The following is a 27,570-nucleotide window of genomic DNA, read 5'->3' on the forward strand; positions in this document are numbered from 1 at the left end:
TTCATTACAGACCAGTGTTTATACATCACTGCAGACAGAGGAGATGGAGAAACCCTGCTAGACTACTGAGACAGAACCAGGAAGTAAAACAGGATTCATTACAGACCAGTGTTTATACATCACTGCAGACAGAGGAGATGGAGAAACCCCGTTAGACTACTGAGACAGAACCAGGAAGTAAAACAGGATTCATTACAGACCAGTGTTTATACATCACTGCAGACGGAGAGATGGAGAAACCCTGCTAGACTACTGAGACAGAACCAGGAAGTAAAACAGGATTCATTACAGACCAGTGTTTGTACATCACTGCAGACAGAGAGGAGATGGAGAAACCCCGCTAGACTACTGAGACAGAACCAGGAAGTAAAACAGGATTCATTACAGACCAGTGTTTATACATCACTGCAGACGGAGAGGACATGGAGAAACCCCGCTAGACTACTGAGACAGAACCAGGAAGTAAAACAGGATTCATTACAGACCAGTGTTTATACATCACTGCAGACGGAGAGGAGATGGAGAAACCCCGTTAGACTACTGAGACAGAACCAGGAAGTAAAACAGGATTCATTACAGACCAGTGTTTATACATCACTGCAGACGGAGAGGAGATGGAGAAACCCCGCTAGACTACTGAGACAGAACCAGGAAGTAAAACAGGATTCATTACAGAACAGTGTTTATACATCACTGCAGACAGAGGAGATGGAGAAACCCCGTTAGACTACTGAGACAGAACCAGGAAGTAAAACAGGATTCATTACAGACCAGTGTTTATACATCACTGCAGATGGAGAGGAGATGGAGAAACCCTGTTAGACAGAACCAGGAAGTAAACAGGATTCATTACAGACCAGTGTAGTGTGTCGGTAACATATGAAGCTGCTAGAGCTGAACAGTATTTACGGACCATTAGGCTGCATTTCATGTCCCTCCAAGCTAGGCTGGAATACACACTACAGAAAGCTGTTTTTCAGTACTGTGTCCTGCTCTGTGTGTCTGTTCGCAGGTCGCTTACTCCAAACACAAAAATCAACCCAAGTGTGTTGGCCGTATGTGTGTGTGTGTAAATCGCACTGTCAGCAATAACCTATAGAGAAAGAAAGGGGTCAAACCACTGTTTAATACACACACACAAGAAATAGGGTGTCCTTTGTGACTCAGAGAGAGTGAACCATATAGGAGTGTACTAGTGTTTACTAGGTAGTAGGCTAGAGGAGTGTACTAGTGTTTACTAGGTAGATATGTCTACAGTAGGCTAGAGGAGTGTACTAGTGTTTACTAGGTAGATAGGTCTACAGTAGGCTAGAGGAGTGTACTAGTGTTTACTAGGTAGATAGGTCTACAGTAGGCTAGAGGAGTGTACTAGTGTTTACTAGGTAGATAGGTCCACAGTAGGCCTAAGTTAATGAGTTTAACTCTCCCACACTCCAAATTCACCTATGAGACCCTACAAGCAAAAGTAAAAAATAGTGCACTATGTAGGGAATAGGGTGCCATTTGTGGTGCAGATATATAACTAGTACTGGTCAGGATAGGTTGAGACCCCAGGACCTGTGTACGGGCCAACCAATGAGAAGCCAGTTCCTTACTGTACATTCAACTTAACACAGGACCCACTCTAGTCCTAGCTAATATAATATATAAAACACCTCCCATGTCAGAGCTACGGATCAGGACCTGTATTCATAAAACCTCTGATCTAGGATCAGGTCCCTGTCCATAAGAATCTGATTGGTTATGATCTACATGGCCGAACCAATACTCAATTAGCACTCCTACTCAGAGAAGCTTTATGAATAGTGGGCCATATTCCATGTTGCTCTCTGTTGAGAGAAATCAGTTCCGTTCCAAAATCTGCACTAGCATACTACTTAGAATATATTGGGCATGCATACTTAGCAGTGTGCTGGTATAGATATTGGGACGTAGCCTATAAAGAGTGAAGTTAGTTACTCCAACTGGCAGTGTAACACATATTTAACATGACCAAACAACAGCTATGTTTGGTTAACTTGTGCGTTCAAAAAACAACAGGCTCTGATTGGAAGGTTCAGATCAGGTGACAGGAAGTGGAGGAGCTAAATGAGAACCTATTCCATATCTAGTGCAGTACGTTTGGAGTGCACTAGATAAATAAATAGGGTGCCATTTGAAACACTGCCATTGACACCAATGGAGGAACTTGCTTGATTGAGGAGACAGACAACATACATATGTGGTTGGCAGGCGTTTTGTAGTGTGTGTGGTGTAGTTTGCTGTTGTTGCCAGAGGGGAGCTAGAGAGCACAAGTGTCCCTTCAAAAACAGATATTTCTGCAGCTTTTGGTATCCAAACCATAAAATAACACTGGGCTGCAAAAAGGGACCAAAATCTTCTCTCCAAACCAACAACAACAAAGAAGAACATTCTGGAAATGGCAGATCTACTTTTCATCCAACCAAGCTGCTGTTTAACACCACCGCAGTGGCACTATGTATGACAAGGACACCAGTAATGACGACACGCTATGTAAGCGGCGAGCTAGCCAAGCAAACATATTTTCTAATCTACCGTCAATTCATAGAGAGAAAGACCATCAGGACGATCTTGACTAGGATGATGATGACTATGACGAAGCATAACAATCCCTGGTCGCTGATCTTCTTCTCCAATGAAGTCATATCCTGTCACACTGATGGGTTGCTCGGCCATCGTTGGCTCCTGAAGATCCTCCATCCGTCTTCCTGGTGCTCCACAGTGCAAAGCTCTGCTGTAAAGCCTGAATATTTATAACGGATGGCGGGCTGGGCGGGGCCTGTGGTAGCCCAAGCCCCTCCCTATGCTGAGTCCAAATCCCATTGGCTGGTTCAGTCCCGGGACTGGTAGAACAGGATGTAACCGGACTCAGAGTTCTTGGAAATGTCCGACGTTAGACCGTAGAACTCCTCGATCGCCTGGGCGTCGATTTTCTATAAAGGAGGAGAAGGTAAGAAGAGGGAGGGGTTTAAGAAGGTAAGAAGAGGGAGGGGTTTAAGAAGGTAAGAAGAGGGAGGAGTTTATGATTAGAAAAGGACAACAGACATAACCTATTATTCACCATATGTTTTCAGGCGTATAGCGACATACAGTTCACCATATATACTTTCTGAATGCCCTGTATATAGTTCACCATATATACTTTCTGAATGCCCTGTATATAGTTCACCATATATACTTTCTGAATGTCCTGTATATAGTTCACCATATATACTCTCTGAATGCCCTGTATACAGTTCACCATATATACTCTCTGAATGCCCTGTATATAGTTCACCATATATACTCTCTGAATGCCCTGTATATAGTTCAGCATATATACTCTCTGAATGCCCTGTATATAGTTCAGCATATATACTCTCTGAATGCCCTGTATATAGTTCAGCATATATACTCTCTGAATGCCCTGTATATAGTTCACCATATATACTCTCTGAATGCCCTGAATATATATAGTTCATATATACCATATATAGTTCTCTCTGAATGCCCTGTATACAGTTCACCATATAGTACTCTCTGAATGCCCTGTATATAGTTCACCATATATACTCTCTGAATGCCCTGTATATAGTTCACCATATATACTCTCTGAATGCCCTGTATATAGTTCACCATATATACTCTCTGAATGCCCTGTATATAGTTCACCATATATACTCTCTGAATGCCCTGTATATAGTTCACCATATATACTCTCTGAATGCCCTGTATATAGTTCAGCATATATACTCTCTGAATGCCCTGTATATAGTTCAGCATATATACTCTCTGAATGCCCTGTATATAGTTCAGCATAGAATTCACCAGTGCATTCAGAAAGCATTGAGATCCCCTTGACTTTTTCCGCATCTTGTTAAGGGACACCCTTATTTTAACATGTAGTCATTTCTTTTATCATCATCAATCTACACACAATAACGACAAAGCAAAAACAAGCCTTTATTTTATTGCAAATGTATTTTTTTTTTAAACAAAAAAACAATACTGAAATATAACATTTACCCAAGTATTCAGACCCTTTACTCAGTACTTTTTTTGAAGCACCTGGTAGCGATTACAGCCTCGAGTCTTGGGTGTGACGCTACAAGCTTGGAACACCTGCATTTGGTGATTCTCTCATTCTTCTCTGCAGATCCTCTAAACCTCTGTCAGGTTGGATGGGGAGCGTTGGCTGCACAGCTATTTTCAGGTCTCTCCAGAGACGTTCGATCGATCGGGTTCAAGTCCGGGCTCTGGCTGGGCCACTCAAGGACATTCAGAGACTTGTCCCGAAGCCACTCCTGTGTTGTCTTGGCTGTGTCCTTAGGGTTGTTGTCCTGTTGGAAGGTGAACCTTCTCCCCAGCCTGAGGTCCTGAGCAGGTTTTCATCAAGGATCTCTGTCCTTTGCTCCGTTCATCTTTGCCTCAACCCTGACTTGCCTCCGAGTCCCTGTCGCTAAAAACATCCCCACAGCATGATGCTGCCACCACCATGCTTCACCATAGGGATGGTGGCAGGTTTCCTCCAGACCTAACACTTGGCATTCAGGCCAAAGACTTCAATATTGGTTTCATCAGACCAGATAATCTTGTTTATCATGGTTTGAGAGTCCTTTAGGTGACTTTTGGCAAACTCCAAGCGGGCTGTTATGTGCCTTTTACTGAAGAGTGGCTTCCGTCTGGCCACTCTACCATAAAGGCCTGATTGGTGGAGTGCTGCAGAGATGGGAGAACTTTCCAAAAGGACATGTGCAGTCTGGCCACTCTACCATAAAGGCCTGATTGGTGGAGTGCTGCAGAGATGGGAGAACTTTCCAAAAGGACATGTGCAGTGAAGCTCCCCATCCAACCTGACAGAGGTTTAGAGGATCTGCAGAGAACAATGGGAGAAACTCCCCAAATACAGGTGTGCCAAGCTTGTAGTGTCATACCCAAGAAGACTCAATGCTGTAATCGCTGCCAAAGGTGCTTCAACAAAGTACTGAGTAAAGAGTTAATATTTATGCAAAGGTGATATTCCAATTTTTTACATTTTAAATAAACTCTTTTTGCTCTATCATTATGGGGTATTGTGTAGATAGTTTCCGTCCCCCCCCCATCAATTTAATCAATTCCAGAATAAGGCTGTAACGTAACAAAATGTAGAAAAAGTCAAGGGATCTGAATACTTTCTGAAGGCTCTGTAGTTCAGCATGAATATAGGTCACCACTTTTCTCCAGAGCCCCGTGTTTAAAGAGGAGAGCCCCGTGTTTAAAGAGGAGAGCCCCGTGTTTAAAGAGGAGAGCCCCGTGTTTAAAGAGGAGAGCCCCGTGTTTAAAGAGAGCCCCGTGTTTAAAGAGAGCCCCGTGTTTAAAGAGAGCCCCGTGTTTAAACAGAGTCCTGTGTTTAAACAGTCCTGTGTTTAAAGAGAGCCCCGTGTTTAAAGAGAGCCCTGTGTTTAAACAGTCCTGTGTTTAAAGAGAGCCCCGTGTTTAAAGAGAGCCCCGTGTTTAAAGAGAGCCCCGTGTTTAAAGAGAGCCCCGTGTTTAAAGAGAGCCCCGTGTTTAAAGAGGGCCCCGTGTTTAAAGAGAGCCCCGTGTTTAAACAGTCCTGTGTTTAAAGAGAGCCCCGTGTTTAAAGAGAGCCCCGTGTTTAAAGAGAGCCCCGTGTTTAAAGAGAGCCCTGTGTTTAAACAGTCCTGTGTTTAAAGAGAGCCCCGTGTTTAAAGAGAGCCCTGTGTTTAAACAGTCCTGTGTTTAAAGAGAGCCCCGTGTTTAAAGAGAGCCCCGTGTTTAAAGAGAGCCCCGTGTTTAAAGAGAGCCCCGTGTTTAAAGAGAGCCCCGTGTTTAAAGAGAGCCCCGTGTTTAAAGAGGGCCCCGTGTTTAAAGAGAGCCCCGTGTTTAAAGAGAGCCCCGTGTTTAAAGACAGCCCCGTGTTTAAAGAGAGCCCCGTGTTTAAAGAGAGCCCCGTGTTTAAAGAGAGCCCCGTGTTTAAAGAGGGCCCCGTGTTTAAAGAGGGCCCCGTGTTTAAAGAGAGCCCCGTGTTTAAAGAGAGCCCCGTGTTTAAAGAGAGCCCCGTGTTTAAAGAGAGCCCCGTGTTTAAAGAGAGCCCCGTGTTTAAAGAGAGCCCCGTGTTTAAAGAGAGCCCCGTGTTTAAAGAGAGCCCCGTGTTTAAAGAGGGCCCCGTGTTTAAAGAGAGCCCCGTGTTTAAAGAGAGCCCCGTGTTTAAAGAGAGCCCCGTGTTTAAATAGGGCCCTGTGTTTAAACAGAGTCCTGTGTTTCTACTGTGTTCTGTGATACTGCTCATACACATTTTGGAACTCTTTAAGAATAGTATAATGTTGATGGTAAAACTAGGGCTGGGCGATATGGAATAAAAATCCATATCGCGATAACTTGATACGATAAACGATAAATCGGACAACGTCATAACATTAAAGTGCACCACATTTTTTTTTAAATTTTCGGTTCACCGTCCCAGCTCTAGGTGAAACGCCTGGATACAACCCTCAATGAAAATAAATACCTCGTGCTTCTACCAATTGTGGGCTTAGAGTAGTGAGGTCACAATGTTTACTAGCTCTCCAGTTTCAGTGCCAAATGACAAAGAAGAGGGGGAGGGAGGAGGAGAAATAGTGGAAAGAGACAGGGGAAAGAGGAGAGAAAATAAAATGAAGGCAAGTCTACTATTCAATCCACTCCTGTTCCAAGTTTCCCCTTAGCTACAGAGGGGGGGGGGGGGGGCCTGGCCAATGGCACAGTTTTAGTAGCCCTCTTGGCCGCAGAGACAAAATGTTGCTGTTTTAAAGCTAATTTCCTGAAATTCTACACATTTTGGTTTGGCTTATGCAGTGTTCTTATCCGAGTGACTCAAACAGAACGGGGGACGACGCATGACGTGACAGTTTTTGATTCTCCAGTCTAGTTTTTAATTTTGGTGATCGTTAGTTCTCAAAGATTCTTATTTAAAAACGATAAAAGCTCCATTATATTTTCCACATACTTAATATCTGGATATCTGGATTTAGTTGTTTCAGTTTACACTGAAAACATTTGACCATCCCCCAAGAAATAACAAATAAAAATCACACATTGATTTATTTTTCCTTTGCAGCGGCGGTGTGCTGCTGCTAAATGCATATAGGGGAAACACTGGATCTAGGCTCAGCCTACTGACACTAAACCATTCAAAGGGAAAACACAAACCTGATCCGAGACCAGTGTCTTGGAGTTAACATGTTACCAAGCCCAGCGGAAACTCCATCACTCAGCCAGATCCTGCACGTCCACCAGTTGTTCAGATGGGACTCTTTCCCATAGTGGAAAAACCCCTAGACACTGATCTTCGATCAGTTTTGAATTCTCCCCTCTAATGATTACACTGGGAAAACACAGTAAGCTGATCCTAGAGCTGTGCCTATTGGAAGCATCTACACCGAATGGAAAAAGCAGACCCCTCGATGGCTATAACATACCACTGTGGGTACATTTGAAACTGAGCCATAAACTACTGTTTGGTGCCAGGTTTCCTCCAGACGTGACGCTTGGCATTCAGACCAAAGAGTTCAATCTTGGCTTCATCAGACCACAGTGCTTAAGGTGCCTTTTGACAAACTCCAAGCGTGCTGCCATGTGCCTTTTACTGAAGAGTGGGCTTCCGTCTGGCCGCCCTACCACAAAGGCCTGATTGGTGGAGTGCTGCAGAGATGGTCGTCCTTCTGGAAGACGGTTCTCCCACCTCCACAGAGGACCTCTGTCAGAGTAACCATTGGTCACCTCCCTGACCAAGGCCCTTCTCCCCCGATTGCTCAGTTTGTCCGGGCGGCCAACTCTAGGAAGAGTCTCGGTGGTTCCAAACTTCTTCCACTTAAGAATGATTGAGGCCACTATATTCTTGGGGACCTTCAATGCTGCAGGAAATGTTTGGTACCCTTCCCCAGATCTGTGCCTCGACACAATCCTGTCTCGGAGCTCTATGGACAATTCCTTCAACCTCATCGTTTGGTTTTCAGTCAACTGTGGGACCTTATATAGACAGGTGTGTGCCTTTCCAAAACATGTCCAATCAATTGAATTTACTACAGGTGGACTCCAATCAAGTTGTAGAAACATCTCAAGGATAACCAATGGAAACAGGATGCACCTGAGCTCAATTTTTTGAGTCTCATTGCAAAGGGTCGGAATAATTATGTAAATAAGGTTTGTTAATTATTTTTAATGAATTAGCAAAAAAAAATCTAAAAACCTGTTTTATCTTTGTCGTTATGGGGTATTGTGTGTAGCTGGATGAGATGGAAAAAGATGTGATACATTGTAGAATAAGACCAACATAACAAAATGTATAAAAGGGAAGGGGTCTGAACACTATCAGCGTACATGTCTCTGCGTGGACTTCTTACAAATGGACTGAAAGCCTTTCAACAGACACAGAGTAGGTCTGCTTCACTTTCTACAGGGGGTGAAGTAGTTCATCCTGTGCTATGACTGTGTGAGAGACAGAGACTACCATACGCACAACCCCTACAGCCCGTCACACACCTTAACCCTTCTCTCCCACAATCCTCCGGTCTACTAACTCATCTAAAACTGCTATTCCTAAATCTCCTGCTATTCCCAGTCTCCTGCTATTCCCAGTCTCCTGGTATTCCCAGTCTCCTGCTATTCCTAAATCTCCTGCTATTCCCAGTCTCCTGGTATTCCCAGTCTCCTGGTATTCCCAGCGTCTCTCCCGCACCCTACAATTCTCCATTATTCCCACAGCCACCAGGATCTATCTGGGTCGACCAGAGCAGGAGGACGGCATTCCAGACACACCATTGGGAGCAACAATCTAACAAATACTTCTAGCGTTTTCTCTAGCTTGCTTGGAGTGCCAGATGGGTAGGATTTGCACTCCTTGAGAACATTTAATTGGTTCCATAGTGCCAGGCAAGCATATTCAGCCCAGACAAATTATTTGAAACGATTGCAAATAGTACTTGAACCCAGGTCTGGTAGAAAGTGTGGGGGGGGGGTGGACTGCAGCCTGGAATACCTGATGGGTCTGTATGGATGCCGGGAATGAGTTAGTAGAATCTGAGATCTAATGGTTTACACTAGGAGTGTGAAAGTGATGAATTGTGTCAGTTGTTGACAACACATCATTATCGGAGGCGCCTGCAGAGACAGTTACTGCCTTGGCCGATCCGTAAAAACAACAGTTTATTTCACCGTTGCCTTTTGCTTGCCTCCGGCAGACCCCATCTTTAACACCGGAATGGCCTCAAGGCATCCCAGTTTAAGCCTTTGGGGCTTCAACATTCTAACGGCCTAATAAATACATTCAATATAGGCTGTCGCAATAATCATTATTTGGTTGTGTTTATGAAGGTCTTAGGTAACAATAGAATACGAAACACATTTCAAAGAACACAATAGCAATTTCAATAGGTTGTTACAATAGGCTATATGTAGAAATGAGGTGGGGGGGGGCATTTCAGTGTTCTACACCAGCACAAAGAAATTCATTAATTATCTCGTTTTATTTAACTAGGCAAATCAGTTAAGCACAAATCCTTATTTACAATGACGGCCTGCCCCAGCCAAACCCTAACGACGCCCAATCACAGCCGGATGTGATACAGCCTGGAATCGAACCAGGGTCTGTAGTGACGCCTCGAGTACTGAGATGCAGTGCCTAGACCACTGCGCCACTCGTGAGCCCCTGTTAAGGCAGGTGTTAGGAAACATTATTAAAGTAAGAAAAATGATTTCAAAAGAACAGAACAGCATATTTGAAGTTTAATCATGTTACTAGTCTGTGCTTAGTAGCGTAGTCTATATGGTGCCACGAGAGCTCAAGTATGGAACGCAAGGAATTGCGGTTATTCGACAAAAGTGATATTTTGAAATGGAGCCGATCTGCTCAATTTTAAGAGTCGTTTGACAAATGTAGGCGTTTTTTGAAACCTTAGAGTCCAACTTTTCAATAGAAAACGACCATTCACAAACCTCTGTAGGATCATTTGAAAGAAGTAGATGTCTTTCTTTGCCAATTACCCACGCTGCTCTGCAGTCTCTTCCTTCACAAGGCAATTGATAATATTGTCAATTTATTATTGTCTTAAGGCTACAGCTATTATTATTGTGTGTGAAATGAGTTTCGATAGAGTTATGTCTTAGTTTCGATGGGCCACTGTCAGATGCAGCCAACTGTCGGGGATGACATGTAGGGGGTGACATGTAGGGGGTGACATGTAGGGGGTGACATGTAGGGGGGATGACATGTAGGGGGGATGACATGTAGGGGGATGACATGACAGTTTGTGATATAAAACCAATGTTATTTTGTTAAAGACTTATTTAGGAAGTCAAGGACCGAGGGGGACATGACAACAACAAATAGCAGATATTACAATTTTTTAAATGCAAATAAATGTCCAAAATACGTCATCTGTGCTTTTAGTGTTAAACCATAATTTGAGAACCCAGTTTGAGTGTTACATGGGTGTACTATAGACTAATATTAGACTGAAGAGAGAGAGGAAAGAGGAGAGAGAGAAAGAGGACACAGGAGAGAGAGAGGAGAGAGAGAGAGAGAGAGAGAGAGAGAGAGAGAGAGAGAGAGAGAGAGAGAGAGAGAGAGAGAGGAGACAGGAGAGAGAGAGAGAGAGAGGAGACAGGAGAGAGAGAGAGAGAGAGGAGACAGGAGAGAGAGAGACAGGAGAGAGAGAGAGAGGAGACAGGAGAGAGAGAGAGAGGAGACAGGAGAGAGAGAGAGAGGAGACAGGAGAGAGAGAGAGAGGAGACAGGAGAGAGAGAGAGAGAGAGAGGGAGAGAGAGAGAGAGAGAGAGAGGAGAGAGAGAGAGAGGAGACAGGAGAGAGAGAAGACAGGAGAGAGAGAGAGAGGAGACAGGAGAGAGAGAGAGAGACAGGAGAGAGAGGAGACAGGAGAGAGAGAGAGAGGAGACAGGAGAGAGAGAGAGAGAGACAGGAGAGAGAGAGAGAGAGACAGGAGAGAGAGAGGAGACAGGAGAGAGAGAGAGAGAGACAGGAGAGAGAGAGAGAGAGGAGACAGGAGAGAGAGAGGAGACAGGAGAGAGAGAGAGAGGAGACAGGAGAGAGAGAGAGACAGGAGAGAGAGAGACAGGAGAGAGAGAGAGAGACAGGAGAGAGAGAGAGAGAGACAGGAGAGAGAGAGAGAGGAGAGAGAGAGAGGAGACAGGAGAGAGGAGACAGGAGAGAGGAGACAGGAGAGAGAGAGAGAGGAGACAGGAGAGAGAGAGAGAGAGACAGGAGAGAGAGAGAGGAGACAGGAGAGAGAGAGAGAGAGACAGGAGAGAGAGAGAGAGGAGACAGGAGAGAGAGAGAGAGAGAGACAGGAGAGAGAGAGAGAGGAGACAGGAGAGAGAGAGAGAGGAGACAGGAGAGAGAGAGGAGAGAGAGACAGGAGAGAGGAGAGACAGGAGAGAGGAGACAGGAGAGAGAGAGAGGAGACAGGAGAGAGAGAGAGGAGACAGGAGAGAGAGAGAGAGACAGGAGAGAGAGAGACAGACAGAGAGAGAGAGAGGAGACAGGAGAGAGAGAGAGGAGACAGGAGAGAGAGAGAGGAGACAGGAGAGAGAGAGAGGAGACAGGAGAGAGAGAGGAGACAGGAGAGAGAGAGAGGAGACAGGAGAGAGGAGAGAGGAGACAGGAGACAGGAGACAGGAGAGAGGAGACAGGAGAGAGGAGAGAGAGGAGACAGGAGAAAGAGAGGAGACAGGAGAGAGAGAGGAGACAGGAGAGAGAGAGAGGAGAGAAGAGGAAGAGAAAAGAGAGAGAGAAATAGAGGGTGGGAGAGAGATATTGAAGTGGTCAATCCCTCCTTACCTCTACGATGTCATCATCAAACAGGAGCCAGAACCCATGACTCTTCACTATGGTGATGTAATGACCACGGTTTGGACCACTGTGGACAGATAGAGGAAAGGATTCACACCCCTTGACTTCCTCCCCACATTTTACGTTACAGCCTGAATTTAAAATTCATTCAATTGAGATTGTGTCACTGGCCTACAAACAATGTCAGTGGATTTTTGTTTTGTTTTTATGTTTACAAATGAATAACAAATGAAAATTGAAATGTATTGAGTCAAGTATTCAACTCCTTTGTAATGGCAAGCCTAAATAACTTCAGTAGTGAAATTAGCTTAACAAGTCACATAAATTGCAATAGTGTTTAACGTGATTTTTTTTGAATGACTACCTCATCTCTGTACCCCACACACACATACAATTACCAATAATATATAAGGTCCCTCAGTCGAGCAGTGAATTTCAAACACAGATTCAACCACAAAGACCAGGGAGGTTTTCCAATGCCTCACAAAAGGACACCCATTGGTAGATTAAAAATAAATGTTAATAAATGTAAAGAAAACTGACATTGAATATCCCTTTGAGTACGGTGAAGTTATTAACTCCAGTTGTGTATCAATACACCCAGTTACAACAAGGATTCAGGTTAATGAACCGCTCAGGGATTTCACCATGAGGCCAATGGTGACTTTAAAACACTTACAGAGTTTAATGGTGACAGGAGAACACTGAGGATGGATCAACAACATTGCAGTTACTCCACAATACTGACCTAAATGACAGAGTGAAGCCCGTACAGAATAAAAATATTCCAAAACATGCATCCTGTTTGCAATAAGGCACTAAAGTAATACTGAGGCTATGGAACCCTGACCTGTTCACCGGACGTGCTACCTGTCCCAGACGTGCTACCTGTCCCAGACGTGCTACCTGTCCCAGACCTGTTGTTTTCAAATCTCTAGAGACAGCAGGAGTGGTAGAGATACTCTGAATGATCAGCTATGAAAACCCAACTGACATTTACTCCTGAGGTGCTGACCTGTTGCACCCTCGACAACTACTGTGATTATTATTATTTGACCCTGCTGGTCATCTATGAACATTTGAACATCTTGGCCATGTTCTGTTATAATCTCTACCCGGCACAGCCAGAAGACTGGCCACCCCTGGTTCCTCTCTAGGTTTCTTCCTAGGTTTTGGCCTTTCTAGGGAGTTCTTCCTAGCCACCGTGCTTCTACACCTGCATTGCTTGCTGTTTGGGGTTTTAGGCTGGGTTTCTGTACAGCACTTTGTGACATCAGCTGATGTAAGAAGGGCTTTATAAATACATTTGATTGATTGAATGATTGATACTACAAAAAATGTGACAAATACATTTTATGCCCTGAATACAATGTGTTATAATCAACAACCAACTTGACAGATGATGAAGAATGTTAAAAATAATAATGGGCAAATATTGTATAATCCAGGTGTGGAAAGCTCTTAGAGACTTACCCAGAAAGACTCACAGCTGTAATGACTCTTAGAGATTTACCAAAAAGGTGATTCTAACATGTATCGACTCCTACCTACGTAGGAGATACTTCTGTATTTTATTTCTAATAACATGTTTTCTTTTTGTCATTATGGGGTATAGTGATGTCATTATGGGGTATAGTGATGTCATTATGGGGTATAGTGTGTAGATGGGTGAGATTTAAAAAATATATATATAATCCATTTTGAATTTAGGCTGTAACACAACAAAAATGTGGAATAAGTCAAGGGGTATGAATACTTTCTGAAGGCTTTGTAAACATTTTGGACAGGGGTTAATGACCAGGGCGTGGACCACTGCAGGCAGAGGAACAGACATACCCATTATAGAGGTATCACAAAAGACTGTGCATGTCTATCAATCTGAGCGTATGCATCTGTTCAAGTTACCAGAGAGAGAGAGAGACACACACACTCTCTCTTTACCTTCCACAGTGGACGACCACGGCGACCAGATCGTACATGCGGTCGGGGTTGGTGGCGTCTCCTGAGGTGTTGAAGAGGCGGAGCTCCAGAGGGAAGACGACGCGATAGGACAGCTTGGTGTAGCGCTGCAGCTGGTCCATGTATTTAAACCTCTTCAGATGTAAGGCCAGGATCATAGGCAGCTTCTTCACACGCATCCTGACAACCATCCACAGTGTTACCGTTAGTAGGGCGACAGCTAGCTTAGCGGTTAAGAGTGTTGGACTAGAAACCGAAAGGTTGCCGGTTCCAATGCCAAGAGCAAACTACATGAAAAATCTGCTGATGTGCCCTTGAGCAAGACACTTGACCCTAATTGCTCCTGTAAGTCTGGATAAGAGCATCTGCAAAATGACTCAAATAGAGTATTTGTGTTAATGTTGGGGTTTAAACGTCTTCAGATGTAGCACCAGGATCATCACATGCATCCTATTTCTATATACATTCATACGTTACGACAGGAGGGCGATGCAGCAGGAAGCTGCTCTGATGTTTGTGTGTTTTAAGTGTGTGAATATTTCTCTTCCTTTCCTTTTATAGTTCTGTACCCCAGTCGGCATCTGGGAAATGGGTGCAGCTGTACGCTGTGCACTGCTGTAGGTACTGCAGCCTTTCCATCTGGGAAATGGGTGCAGCTGTACGCTGTGCACTGCTTTAGGTACTGCAGCCTTTCCATCTGGGAAATGGGTGCAGCTGTACGCTGTGCACTGCTTTAGGTACTGCAGCCTTTCCATCTGGGAAATGGGTGCAGCTGACGCTGTGCACTGCTTTAGGTACTGCAGCCTTTCCATCTGGGAAATGGGTGCAGCTGTACGCTGTGCACTGCTTTAGGTACTGCAGCCTTTCCAGGTACTTTAGGTACTGCAGCCGCCCAAATTAAGTGGGCTTTTTAGGGGGGGGGGGGAGTAGAGGCCTGGGCTGGGATGTATGGGGCCCTTAGTCAGAGTGTTTAAGTATTCAACCCAAGATACACAGCACCCCTCACACGCCTCTCCCCTATTTGACCTAGATGGCTTGTGTGCATGTATTGATATGTAGGCTGTGAGACGTTTTCAAACGTCTGTAGTTCTGTCCTTGAGCTGTTCTTGTCTATTAATGCGGTGTATTGTGTCATGTTTCTAGTGGAGCCCAGGAAGAGTAGCTGCTGCTTTCACAACAACTAATGGAGATCCTAATAAAATACACTAACAGAGATGATCAAGTCCACTTAACATCTGAACACGTACCAGGCCAAACCACAGTTAGTACGTCAGCCAGTTGGTATACAGAGCCGTATTCAAACGAACTACATGACTCACTCTGCACCATCAAAGTAAAAACCATAATGCACTTTTCAAAACAGACCATTTCTCCGAGCAACAACAACAGACATTTTTGTAGTGTCAGTCTGTATTTACCAGCATGGAAAACTCCAGGCCTTCGTCATCATCTATGTCAAATCCACCTGCTGTCTAAATCCATTTTTAGACCAGCCAGCTCACCTTTTCTGTGCTTCCTGTTTACTCCGACACTGTTCACAGTAGTACTTGTATTCACTACATAGTGTCTCTGTGTTGCTGAAACCCCTGTGGAGAGAAGAAACAGTGACCTCGCGCACGGAGTAACGATTTTCACTAGCACTTTCTCCAATTCAACACAACTGTTTGGTCCAGATGTGCGTCTCACACAGAGAGAAAGAAGAAAGAGAGACAGGGGGGGGGTAGATGTCATATCAGTGTGTCAGACCTCGGAGTGTGCCTGTCAAACTGACTGATGTATGAACACTGAGGCAGCCAACACACACACACACACACACACACACACACACACACACACACACACACACACACACACACACACACACACACACACACCTACCTGAGACAGTGTGTGATGGAGGTGTTCTGCTCAACATCTACAGACAGGTCCAGGAAGTCTTCGTCTTTACTGCTCACCTGGACACAGGCAGGACACTGGTTACATTAACTCTAAACACGGTACAGTATCAGGAAACAGCTCCTGGCCCCATTGATTTCCAGCATTTCAAATCCAATAACAGTCTCCAACTTGGCTCTCCTCCCGTTAAAAGTATTCGAAATCTGGCATAGGCAGACATCCATTAGAGCTTCTGGGCCTATTCATTTCCTTTATTTCAAATGCAATACCAGTCTCCATCTTGGATCTCCCCATCACAGTATAGTATTTGGAAACTGGCATAGCCTGGCCTCCATTACAGCTCCCTGCCCCATTCATCCCCCTATTAACAGTCTCCATCTTGGATCTCCCTCCACTTACAGCTTCACAGTTGAGGCAGCGCGTCTCGTTTGTTAGGGTTCCCTGGAAGATCTCGTGGACCCAGGTCTGCTGTGTCTTCTCCCCCTCCTCACCCTGTCCTCCTCCCGTCCCCCTGCTGCCCCCAACTCCTCCTCCTCCATCCGTTCTGTAACAGTTTTCCATTCTGCTGTCTCTCCTGGCTCTTCTCCTCCTCCTGCAGCAGGTCAGCGATAGTGTTGAGGAGGTAGTTGAGGAACTCGTGGGCATCCTGTTGCATGTAGTTGTCAAACAGCTCTGGAGGGAGTGATGAAGGAGGAAGAGTTCTGAACCGTGTCAGTTAATACACTTTCCTTATAGATACATTATTCTCCCCCATCACTCCTCCCTCCCTCCCTCCCATCCCCCTCTCACCATTTTCTTTCCTCAGACGTGAGATGAACTTCTTGGGAGGGATGACTCCCACCTTCTTCTTCTGCGTGGCGATGCTGTAAAATATGTATTGCATCTTATATCCAAGTGAGTGCTGACCTTTCCCCCCCGTTATCTATGTTTGGTTCCAAGCACCCTTTAAAATGTGTTCACACAAGACGATAGGAGCAGAGCTGAGAGTTCAGAATATTCTCTCCCTTTACCTGTTGAAGAGGTCAGAAAGACAGGTGAGCAGTGACTCTTTACGTCTGGGCTGGACCTTGTAGGCCAAGACCTTCTCCCTGAACGGACGGCAGAAGTAGAGGGCCTGCAGCACAGAGTTACAGTAGCAGGTGTTCCCAAACTGGGAGAAAGGAAGAGAGAGAGAGGAGAGGCAGAGGAAAGAGGAACAGAGTCAGGAGAGGAGAGGCAGAGGAAAGAGGAAGAGAGTCAGGAGAGGAGAGGCAGAGGAAAGAGGAAGAGAGGCAGAGGAAAGAGGAAGAGAGTCAGGAGAGGAGAGGCAGAGGAAAGAGGAAGAGAGTCAGGAGAGGAGAGGCAGAGGAAAGAGGAAGAGAGGCAGAGGAAAGAGGAAGAGAGTCAGAGGAAAGAGGAACAGAGTCAGGAGAGGAGAGGCAGAGGAAAGAGGAAGAGAGGCAGAGGAAAGAGGAAGAGAGGCAGAGGAAAGAGGAACAGAGTCAGGAGAGGAGAGGCAGAGGAAAGAGGAAGAGAGGCAGAGGAAAGAGGAAGAGAGTCAGGAGAGGAGAGGCAGAGGAAAGAGGAAGAGAGGCAGAGGAAAGAGGAAGAGAGTCAGGAGAGGAGAGGCAGAGGAAAGAGGAAGAGAGGCAGAGGAAAGAGGAAGAGAGAGGAGAGAGAAAGCACGTGATAAGTCTTGTGTTATGATTGTTGGCAAAAGTGTTACCATGATACTGTAACAATTGGTAAATATTGTGTAGGTGCAGGTGCATGCTGGGAAACTTTGACCAATAGCTCTTGTTAATCTTGTTGTGTTGTTACTTACGTTGACCAATCCAAAGTAGTGTTCATTAACGGGAAACTGTTCTGGTCCAATCTCCTTCTCCAAAGCGGAGGCATTGGCGCCCTGGAAGAGAAAGTAAGTATTACATGTACATTGATTTTAGCCATTTAGCAAGCAGACGCTGTGATCCAGGCAGGCCAAGCAGACGCTGTGATCCAGGCAGACGCTGTGATCCAGGCAGACGCTGTGGTCCAGGCAGGCCAAGCAGACGCTGTGATCCAGGCAGGCCAAGCAGACGCTGTGATCCAGGCAGACGCTGTGATCCAGGCAGGCCAAGCAGACGCTGTGGTCCAGGCAGGCCAAGCAGACGCTGTGGTCCAGGCAGGCCAAGCAGACGCTGTAATCCAGGCCGGCCAAGCAGACGCTGTGATCCAGGCAGGCCAAGCAGACGCTGTGATCCAGGCAGGCCAAGCAGACGCTGTGGTCCAGGCAGGCCAAGCAGACGCTGTGGTCCAGGCAGGCCAAGCAGACGCTGTGATCCAGGCCGGCCGTGGTCCAGGCAGGCCAAGCAGACGCTGTGATCCAGGCAGGCCAAGCAGACGCTGTGATCCAGGCAGGCCAAGCAGACGCTGTGATCCAGGCAGGCCAAGCAGACGCTGTGATCCAGGCAGGCCAAGCAGACGCTGTGATCCAGGCAGGCCAAGCAGACGCTGTGATCCAGGCAGACGCTGTGATCCAGGCAGGCCAAGCAGACGCTGTGATTCAGGCAGACGCTGTGATCCAGGCAGACGCTGTGATCCAGGCAGACGCTGTGGTCCAGGCAGGCCAAGCAGACGCTGATCCAGGCAGGCCAGGCAGGCAGACGCTGTGATCCAGGCAGGCCAAGCAGACGCTGTGGTCCAGGCAGGCCAAGCAGACGCTGTGATCCAGGCCGGCCAAGCAGACGCTGTGATCCAGGCAGGCCAAGCAGACGCTGTGATCCAGGCAGGCCAAGCAGACACTGTGATCCAGGCAGACGCTGTGATCCAGGCAGGCCAAGCAGACGCTGTGATTCAGGCAGATGCTGTGATCCAGGCAGACGCTGTGATCCAGGCAGACGCTGTGATCCAGGCAGGCCAAGCAGACGCTGTGATCCAGGCAGACGCTGTGATCCAGGCAGGCCAAGCAGACGCTGTGATTCAGGCAGATGCTGTGATCCAGGCAGACGCTGTGATCCAGGCAGACGCTGTGATCCAGGCAGGCCAAGCAGACTGTGATCCAGGCAGGCCAAGGCCAAGCAGACGCTGTGATTCCAGGCAGATGCTGTCCAGGCAGGCCAAGCAGACGCTGTGATCCAGGCAGAAGCAGCTGTGATCCAGGCAGACGCTGTGATCCAGGCAGGCCAAGTGATCCAGGCAGGCGCTGTGATCCAAGCAGACGCTGTGATCCAGGCAGACGCTGTGATCCAGGCAGGCCAAGCAGACGCTGTGATCCAGGCAGCGAGGCGCTGTGATCCAGGCAGGCCAAGCAGGCGCTGTGATCCAGGCTGATCCAGGCAGGCCAAGCAGACGCTGTGATCCAGGCAGGCCAAGCAGGCGCTGTGATCCAGGCAGGCCAAGCAGACGCTGTGATCCAGGCAGGCCATCCAGGCAGACGCTGTGATCCAGGCAGGCCAAGCAGACGCTGTGATCCAGGCAGTGATCCAGGCAGGCCAAGCAGACGCTGTGATCCAGGCAGGCCAAGCAGACGCTGTGATCCAGGCAGGCCAAGCAGACGCTGTGATCCAGGCAGACGCTGTGATCCAGGCAGACGCTGTGATCCAGGCAGGCCAAGCAGACGCTGTGATCCAGGCAGGCCAAGCAGACGCTGTGATCCAGGCAGGCCAAGCAGACGCTGTGATCCAGGCAGGCCAAGCAGACACTGTGATCCAGGCAGGCCAAGCAGACGCTGTGATCCAGGCAGGCCAAGCAGACACTGTGATCCAGGCAGGCCAAGCAGACGCTGTGATCCAGGCAGGCCAAGCAGACGCTGTGATCCAGGCAGGCCAAGCAGACGCTGTGATCCAGGCAGGCCAAGCAGACGCTGTGATCCAGGCAGGCCAAGCAGACGCTGTGATCCAGGCAGACGCTGTGATCCAGGCAGGCCAAGCAGACGCTGTGATCCAGGCAGGCCAAGCAGACGCTGTGATCCAGGCAGGCCAAGCAGACGCTGTGATCCAGGCAGGCCAAGCAGACGCTGTGATCCAGGCAGGCCAGGCCAGGCCAAGCAGCGCTGTGATCCAGGCAGCAGAGACGCTGTGATCCAGGCAGGCCAAGCAGACGCTGTGATCCAGGCAGGCCAAGCAGATCTGTGATCCAGGCAGGCAGACGCTGTGATCCAGGCAGGCTGTGATCCAGGCAGGCGCTGTGATCCAGGCAGATCCCAGGCAGGCCAAGCAGACGCTGTGATCCAGGCAGAGACGCTCCAGGCAGACCAGGCAGGCCAAGCAGAGCTGTGATCCAGGCAGACGCTGTGATCCAGGCAGACGCTGTGATCCAGGCAGGCCAAGCAGACGCTGTGATCCAGGCAGGCCAAGCAGCTGTGATCCAGGCAGGCCAAGCAGCTGCTGATCCAGGCAGGCCAAGCAGACGCTGTGATCCAGGCAGGCCAAGCGCTGTGATCCAGGCAGACGCTGTGATCCAGGCAGGCCAAGCAGACGCTGTGATCCAGGCAGGCCAAGGCAGACGCTGTGATCCAGGCAGGCCAAGCAGACGCTGTGATCCAGGCAGGCCAAGCAGACGCTGTGATCCAGGCAGGCCAAGCAGACGCTGTGATCCAGGCAGGCCAAGCAGACGCTGTGATCCAGGCAGGCAGGCCATCCAGGCAGACGCTGTGATCCAGGCAGCAGACGCTGTGATCCAGGCAGGCCAAGCAGACGCTGTGATCCAGGCAGGCCAAGCAGACGCTGTGATCCAGGCAGGCCAAGCAGACGCTGTGATCCAGGCAGGCCAAGCAGACGCTGTGATCCAGGCAGGCCAAGCAGACGCTCCAGGCAGGCCAGCAGACGCTGTGATCCAGGCAGGCCAAGCAGACACTGTGATCCAGGCAGGCCAAGCAGGCTGTGATCCAGGCAGGCCAAGCAGACGCTGTGATCCAGGCAGACGCTGTGATCCAGGCAGGCCAAGCAGACACTGTGATCCAGGCAGGCCAAGCAGACGCTGTGATCCAGGCAGGCCAAGCAGACGCTGTGATCCAGGCAGGCCAAGCAGACGCTGTGATCCAGGCAGGCCAAGCAGACGCTGTGATCCAGGCAGACGCTGTGATCCAGGCAGGCCAAGCAGACGCTGTGATCCAGGCAGGCCAAGCAGACGCTGTGATCCAGGCAGGCCAAGCAGACGCTGTGATCCAGGCAGGCCAAGCAGACGCTGTGATCCAGGCAGGCCAATCCAGGCAGACGCTGTGATCCAGGCAGACGCTGTGATCCAGGCAGGCCAAGCAGACGCTGTGATCCAGGCCGGCCAAGCAGACGCTGTGATCCAGGCAGACGCTGTGATCCAGGCAGACGCTGTGATCCAGGCAGGCCAAGCAGACGCTGTGATCCAGGCAGGCCAAGCAGACGCTGTGATCCAGGCAGGCCAAGCAGACGCTGTGATCCAGGCAGGCCAAGCAGACGCTGTGATCCAGGCAGGCCAAGCAGACACTGTGATCCAGGCAGGCCAAGCAGACGCTGTGGTCCAGGCAGGCCAAGCAGACGCTGTGATCCAGGCAGACGCTGTGATCCAGGCAGGCCAAGCAGACGCTGTGGTCCAGGCAGACGCTGTGATCCAGGCAGGCCAAGCAGACGCTGTGGTCCAGGCAGGCCAAGCAGACGCTGTGATCCAGGCAGACGCTGTGATCCAGGCAGGCCAAGCAGACGCTGTGGTCCAGGCAGGCCAGGCAGACGCTGTGATCCAGGCAGACGCTGTGATCCAGGCAGGCCAAGCAGACGCTGTGATCCAGGCAGACGCTGTGATCCAGGCAGGCCAAGCAGGCGCTGATCCAGGCAGGCATCAGGCAGAAGCAGACGCTGTGGTCCAGGCAGGCCAAGCAGACGCTGTGATCCAGGCAGACGCTATGATCCAGGCAGGCCAAGCAGACGCTGTGGTCCAGGCAGGCCAGGCAGACGCTGTGATCCAGGCAGACGCTGTGATCCAGGCAGGCCAAGCAGACGCTGTGATCCAGGCAGACGCTGTGATCCAGGCAGACACTGTGATCCAGGCAGGCCAAGCAGACGCTGTGATCCAGGCAGGACAAGCAGACACTGTGATTCAGGCCGTATTCTAGGCCGTATTCTAGGCAGGCCAAGCATCCCAAAATCCACACAAACTGTATAGCATTCATGGAATCTTTACAAGCATTATAGGCTATTAAGTATGCATATTGGGACAACAGGTGAATCTAACTAGGCTATCTGACCCCTGAGTATGGCACATTAAGAAGTTAGTATGCTTGGATTGAACATAGTATGCTAGTATACTTATTGGGGCGTGGCCTAGGTACATCCTCTTCGGCCAGTGCTACAAACAGCTCAAGTGTATCCCGGCCCCATTTGACCCCCTAAGTTATCTTTGCGATGTGCAACAATATTTCACAACGATTATGTAATGCTTTTACAGGGTATGAAGTGCACCATCTGCCTGGGCCTCCACTAGTACAGTATCATGTTGGGTCAGAAGATGTGGTCCCATAGAGAGATAGATGGACTACTAGATTGTGACAGCATTCTGATGTCATAATGGAACAGATATCTATCCCAGTGGTTGATTCCCCTAGTACTTATTGATCATTGCACATGTACCATGCATGCATTAGCATGCTCTAGAGTCTATGGCATCATCATACAACAGCTGATTGAATGACTAAATAATCGGGGTCTGTCTGTGATGATTCCATATGATATAACAGATGTAGAAGATGCAGAGACAGACGGACGACAGGCCACACACACACACACACACACACACACACGGGTAAACCGGCTAGCTAACCCCCTCAGCGCACACTCTAAATAAAACATTTAAAAAGGCTGTGTGGGAGAATTCTCCCTGATATCCTTCATTCCTCTCAGCCAAATTACAGTTCTGACTTAATCGGTCACCGGATAATGCACTTCTTTGCCAGTGACATGGGAGTCGATGTAAATAAACAAACCGTCACTTGTTTGTCAAATGTGGGAAGCCCTGACAATGTGATTAAATAAACAGAGGGTGGCACTCTGGTGTCTCGTTGCCTGGCAACTGATGTTTAGACAGAGAGACGGGAGGAAACTGGTTGAGTTGCATTGTCTCTCTGGAATGTCTCTCCAGGTATTCTAGAAAGATACAGCCAACCAGCATTCTACCATTCCATAGAATCGAGCTGATAGCTACGTAAACCAATTAAACTCAAGCTAACAAGCATTGAGGGGATTCGATTTTCTGGCCCTGGATACGCCTACGGGAGGAGTTTGCACAGGGTCAAAAGTGATTACATTGGTTTTGGAACCAGGCTGCCTCCCAGGCGTGAGCCAGCTGCCCCGTTCTGGCCGACAGCGAAGTTGGCACAAAACCAACGTGACCTAGCCTAGGCTATATTAATCACGTGGAGTAATTAGGATTCAGTGTTCACACGCAAAAATGCTTCATCTGCCTTCCCAATAAAAATAGAGTAAAAATATAAAAAGGCAACATGTAAAGTGTTTCATGGGCTGAAATAAAAGATCCCAGAAATGTTCCATACGCACAAAAAGCTTCTCAAATTGTGCACAAATTTGTTTACATCCTTGTTAGTGAGTATTTCTCCTTTGCGAAAATAACTGTGGATTTGCACAACCGAAGAGTTACTGCACAAACGGTCAGAAAACGTCTCAGGGAAGCTCATCGTCCTCACCAGGGTCTTCACCTGACTGCAGTTCTGCGTCGTAACCGTCTTCAGTGGGCAAATGCTCACCTTCGATGGAGCACGCTGTAGAAGTGTGCTCGTTGCGGATGAATCCCGGTTTTAACTGTACCGGGCAGATGTATGGTGTAGTGTGGGCGAGCGGTTTTCTGATATCAACGTTATGAACAGAGTGACGCGTGGTGGTGCTGGGGTTATGGTATAGGTATAAGCTATGGACAACAAACACAATTGCATTTTCTCGACGGCAATTTGAATGTACAGAGATACCGTAAGGAGATCCTGAGGCCCTTAGCGGTGCCCTTAATTCCCCGCCATCACCTCACGTTTCAGCATGATAATGCGCGGCCCCATGTCGCAAAGATCTGTACACAATTCCTGGAAACTGAAAATGCCTCAGTTCTTCCATAGCCTGCATACTCACCAGACATGTCACCCATTGAGCATGTTTGGGATGCTCTGGATTTATGTGTACGACAGCGTGTTCCAGTTCCCGCCACACTCCAGCAACTTCGCACAGCCATTGAGGAGGAGTGGGACAACATTCCAAAATCAACAGCCTGATCAACTCTATGTGAAGGAGATGTTTCGCGCTGCATGAGGCAAATGGTGGTGACACGAGATACTGACTGGTTCTGATCCACACCCCTACATAAAAAAAAGGTATCTGTGACCAACCGTGACCTCCAACTGCTCTTAAATGCTAGTAAAACGAAATGCATGCTCTTCAACCGATCGCTGCACCCACCTGCCCGCCCGACTAGCATCACTACACTGGACGGTTCTGACTTAGAATATGTGGACAGCTATAAATACCTAGGTGTCTGGCTAGACTGCAAACTCTCCTTCCAGACTCATATTAAGCATCTCCAATCCAAAGTTAAATCTAGAATCGGCTTCCTATTTCGCAACAAAGCATCCTTCACTCATGCTGCCAAACATACCCTCGTAAAACTGACTATCCTACCGATCCTTGACTTTGGCGATGTCATTTACAAAATAGCCTCCAACACTCTACTAGCAAATTGGATGTAGTCTATCACAGTGCCATCCGTTTTGTCACCAAAGCCCCATATACTACCCACAACTGTGACCTGTATGATCTTGTTGGCTGGTCCTTGCTAAATATTCGTCGCCAAACCCACTGGCTCCAGGTCATCTATAAGTCTTTGCTAGGTAAAGCCCCACCTTATCACTGGTCACTATAGCAACACCCACCAGTAGCACGCGCTCCAGCAGGTATATCTCACTGGTCATCCCCAAAGCCAACACCTCCTTTGGCTGCCTTTCCTTACAGTTCTCTGCTGCCAATGACCGAAACGAATTGCAAAAATCACTGAAGTTGGAGACATATCTCCCTCACTAACATTAAGCAACAGCTGTCAGAGCAGCTTACCGATCGCTGCAGCTGTACACAGCCCATCTGTAAATAGCCAATCCAACCAACCAACTGCTCTTTTGCACAACAGTATTTCTACTTGCACATCTCTCCAGTGTTAATTGCTAAATTGTAATTACTTCGCCACCATTGGCCTATTTATTGCCTAACCTCCTTACTTCATTTGCACACTGTATAGAGATTTTTCTATTGTGTTATTGAATGTACGTTTGTTTATCCCATGTGTAGCTGTGTTGTTTGTGTCGCACTGCTTTGCTTTATCTTGGCCAGGTCGCAGTTGTAAATGAGAACTTGTTCTCAACTGGCCTACCTGGTTAAATAAATGTCTTTATTCCCAGTCATGTGATATCCATAAATTAGGGCCCAATAAATGTATTTCAATGGACTTATTTCCTTATATGAACTGTAACTCTGTAAACTCTTCGACATTGTTGCATGTTGCTTTAATTTTTTATCAATGTAGTTTGAAAATTCGAACACATTTGATGGAATATTGATTTAGCATGTTTCTGAATGATGTACCATGCTGCATTGTTGACAACATGACCCAGCAGAGCAGATTACTGTTCTATTTGAGATGGACGCTCCTCCCTCGTCGCTTTTGGCCGTTCACGTCACGGGCCATATCCCAGTGCACCGCCGCTCAGGTTGATATAAGAGACAATTTATACTTGATACATCAGCAACCACTACGTTAACAGCATATCTGGACTGACATCAATCAACAACAGACAGTCAGTCATTGGCCAGAAGTTCATCAACAGAGCCACTCACAACCCATCATTGAAGGAAGCCGTGGGACAGGCCAAATGGACCACAGATACACCCATGTCCATAATGCTAAAGCTGACCTAGAAGAGAGGAAAAAATACAACAAATAATAAAATTACAAAAAAAAAAATTACAAAAAAATATAAAAAATGTGTGTGTATGAAAATGTGTAGATATTTGTGAAAATGTGTAGATATATGTGACTGCACTCCTTAGCAGCCCGACCCCTCTCCCCATGCACAGCTGTAAGCTACAACTCTAATGAAGCCCTTTTATCCCTCCTTTTTTAAAACATTTTTTATAAACAAAAAGCAAAAAGGCGAAACTGACCGTTCTGATAAAAACCCTAGGGCATTCAGCCTCGGGGATGCCCTGCTGACCACACCCTTCTTCCTTGTTCCTGGCCTGCCTCTTCCACTAATCCAATTGTTGCTTATGGACAGAAAAGAGCAGAGGCTCTGAGCTGTCCGATCAGGTCCATTGTCTACTTGTATATGTGAGGTGGTCGGAGCAGCCATATGGATGGTGTGACGCAATTCCGAAGCCTCCAGAGGCACACAGATGCCAATGTGAGCGCTGTACCGCATCGCATTGCGCCTCTAAAAAAATTGTGCAACCATGGGGAGGGCTCAGTATAGTTCCACATTGACGTGACAAGCTGACTGGTTGACCGTAGATGGGGGCGGGAGGTCCTGTATAAAACAAACTCACTTCCATGTCAACTTCCTTCACAACAGCTCTGAGAAGTGCAAGAAACATGAATGCCATAATCACAGTAAATACTGCACAGCCAATGCCAGATAAAGGCGCAGCGCCTTTAACTCCCTCTGACCTCTGCATTGCTGCCTTTCTTGTTGAACTCAGCTAACGTTAGTTAAGTAGCTATGTTACTAAAATCTTGTTAACTAGCCAGAGGAATGTTGTGGGGAAGCATATGTCCAGTAGTAGCTAGCCGGCCATCTACAATTTAGTTAGTTGAAGTTGAAAGGTTGAGCAATATGATTTCACTAACGTTACTAGTAGCTAACTAGGTTATAGACGATTTGATCAGATAAAAACGCCTACGATGACTGAGAAAGCTACGTAGTTCGCCAAGTAACTGTCAAGACAACTTTGTATTATTGTTAAGTAGCTAGCGTCATCTCGTGGCTAGGCTATTTGCGAGCTAACGTTAGCTAGCTTGTTAGCTTAACTAGATACTTGTTCATCCAGCTTCACTTCAAAACAAGTCCGTGTAGTCTAGTGATCCTAAATAAACTGGTTATTCTATCGGTGGTGATACTTTGCCCTCTTGAAATTCAACAACTCTAAATGTATCAATTACAGCCAACGATTTATTAAAATGTTTGTTTCTCTCTAGAGCTCTAGCTAGGTACGTTAGCTAGCTGGATAACGAGACAACTTTCTGGAAAACCTCAGTCATGTCCTGTTAGCATTCGCCAATTAGCTAGCTGCAAGGGGAACATCATCGCATAGGAAGGAACGGATTGTAAAAACAGAAAAAGACCGTACCATCGTACAAATCGAGGCGATCTTTCGGACTGTCATCAGTATTTCCATCCGTCTTTTTCCATATTATTGGACCGAAACCCAATGTTAAAACGTTGACAGCCGCTACGGCTGTGGGAGTTCCGGGGAGACCTTGCACCGTCCAGTTTGAGGATGAGGGAGTGTCGCTGGCTGGTTGGTGCACCGTGCACTGTTCCCCAGACCTACACCGTTCACTCATAGGCCAGTTTCTGGGCTCAGCAATTAGGAGGCGAGAACGAGGCTCGCAGATTAAAGTGGATGGATTATAATTGACCCGTCGTCGGGCAAATAATACATTATAGCAAAACTAAATTGTAGTTTAGCCTACCACTGCATGGTCACAAAGAACAGAGGCAAACCGTCAAAATATGTGGAAATGGTTTAACTAAATGACTCTGTAGTCCTATTTCTTAAAATAGTTTGTGTTTAGCCTTCAATTCCAACAATTGATTCAGTTTACTCATTGAATCCTATTTGACTGTCTTGAAATGTAGGCTAATAATTTGGGGGAAAGACCCCCCAAAATGATATCAT

General features: G+C 47.4%; 1 pseudogene; it reads right to left on the minus strand.

The window, feature by feature from the left end:
* Positions 1–27,189, minus strand: LOC115137879 (ubiquitin carboxyl-terminal hydrolase 12-like; annotated as a pseudogene).
* Between the last annotated feature and the right edge of the window lie 381 nt (positions 27,190–27,570).

Source organism: Oncorhynchus nerka, linkage group LG12 (genome assembly GCF_034236695.1).
Source record: "Oncorhynchus nerka isolate Pitt River linkage group LG12, Oner_Uvic_2.0, whole genome shotgun sequence".
Lineage (NCBI taxonomy): Eukaryota > Metazoa > Chordata > Actinopteri > Salmoniformes > Salmonidae > Oncorhynchus > Oncorhynchus nerka.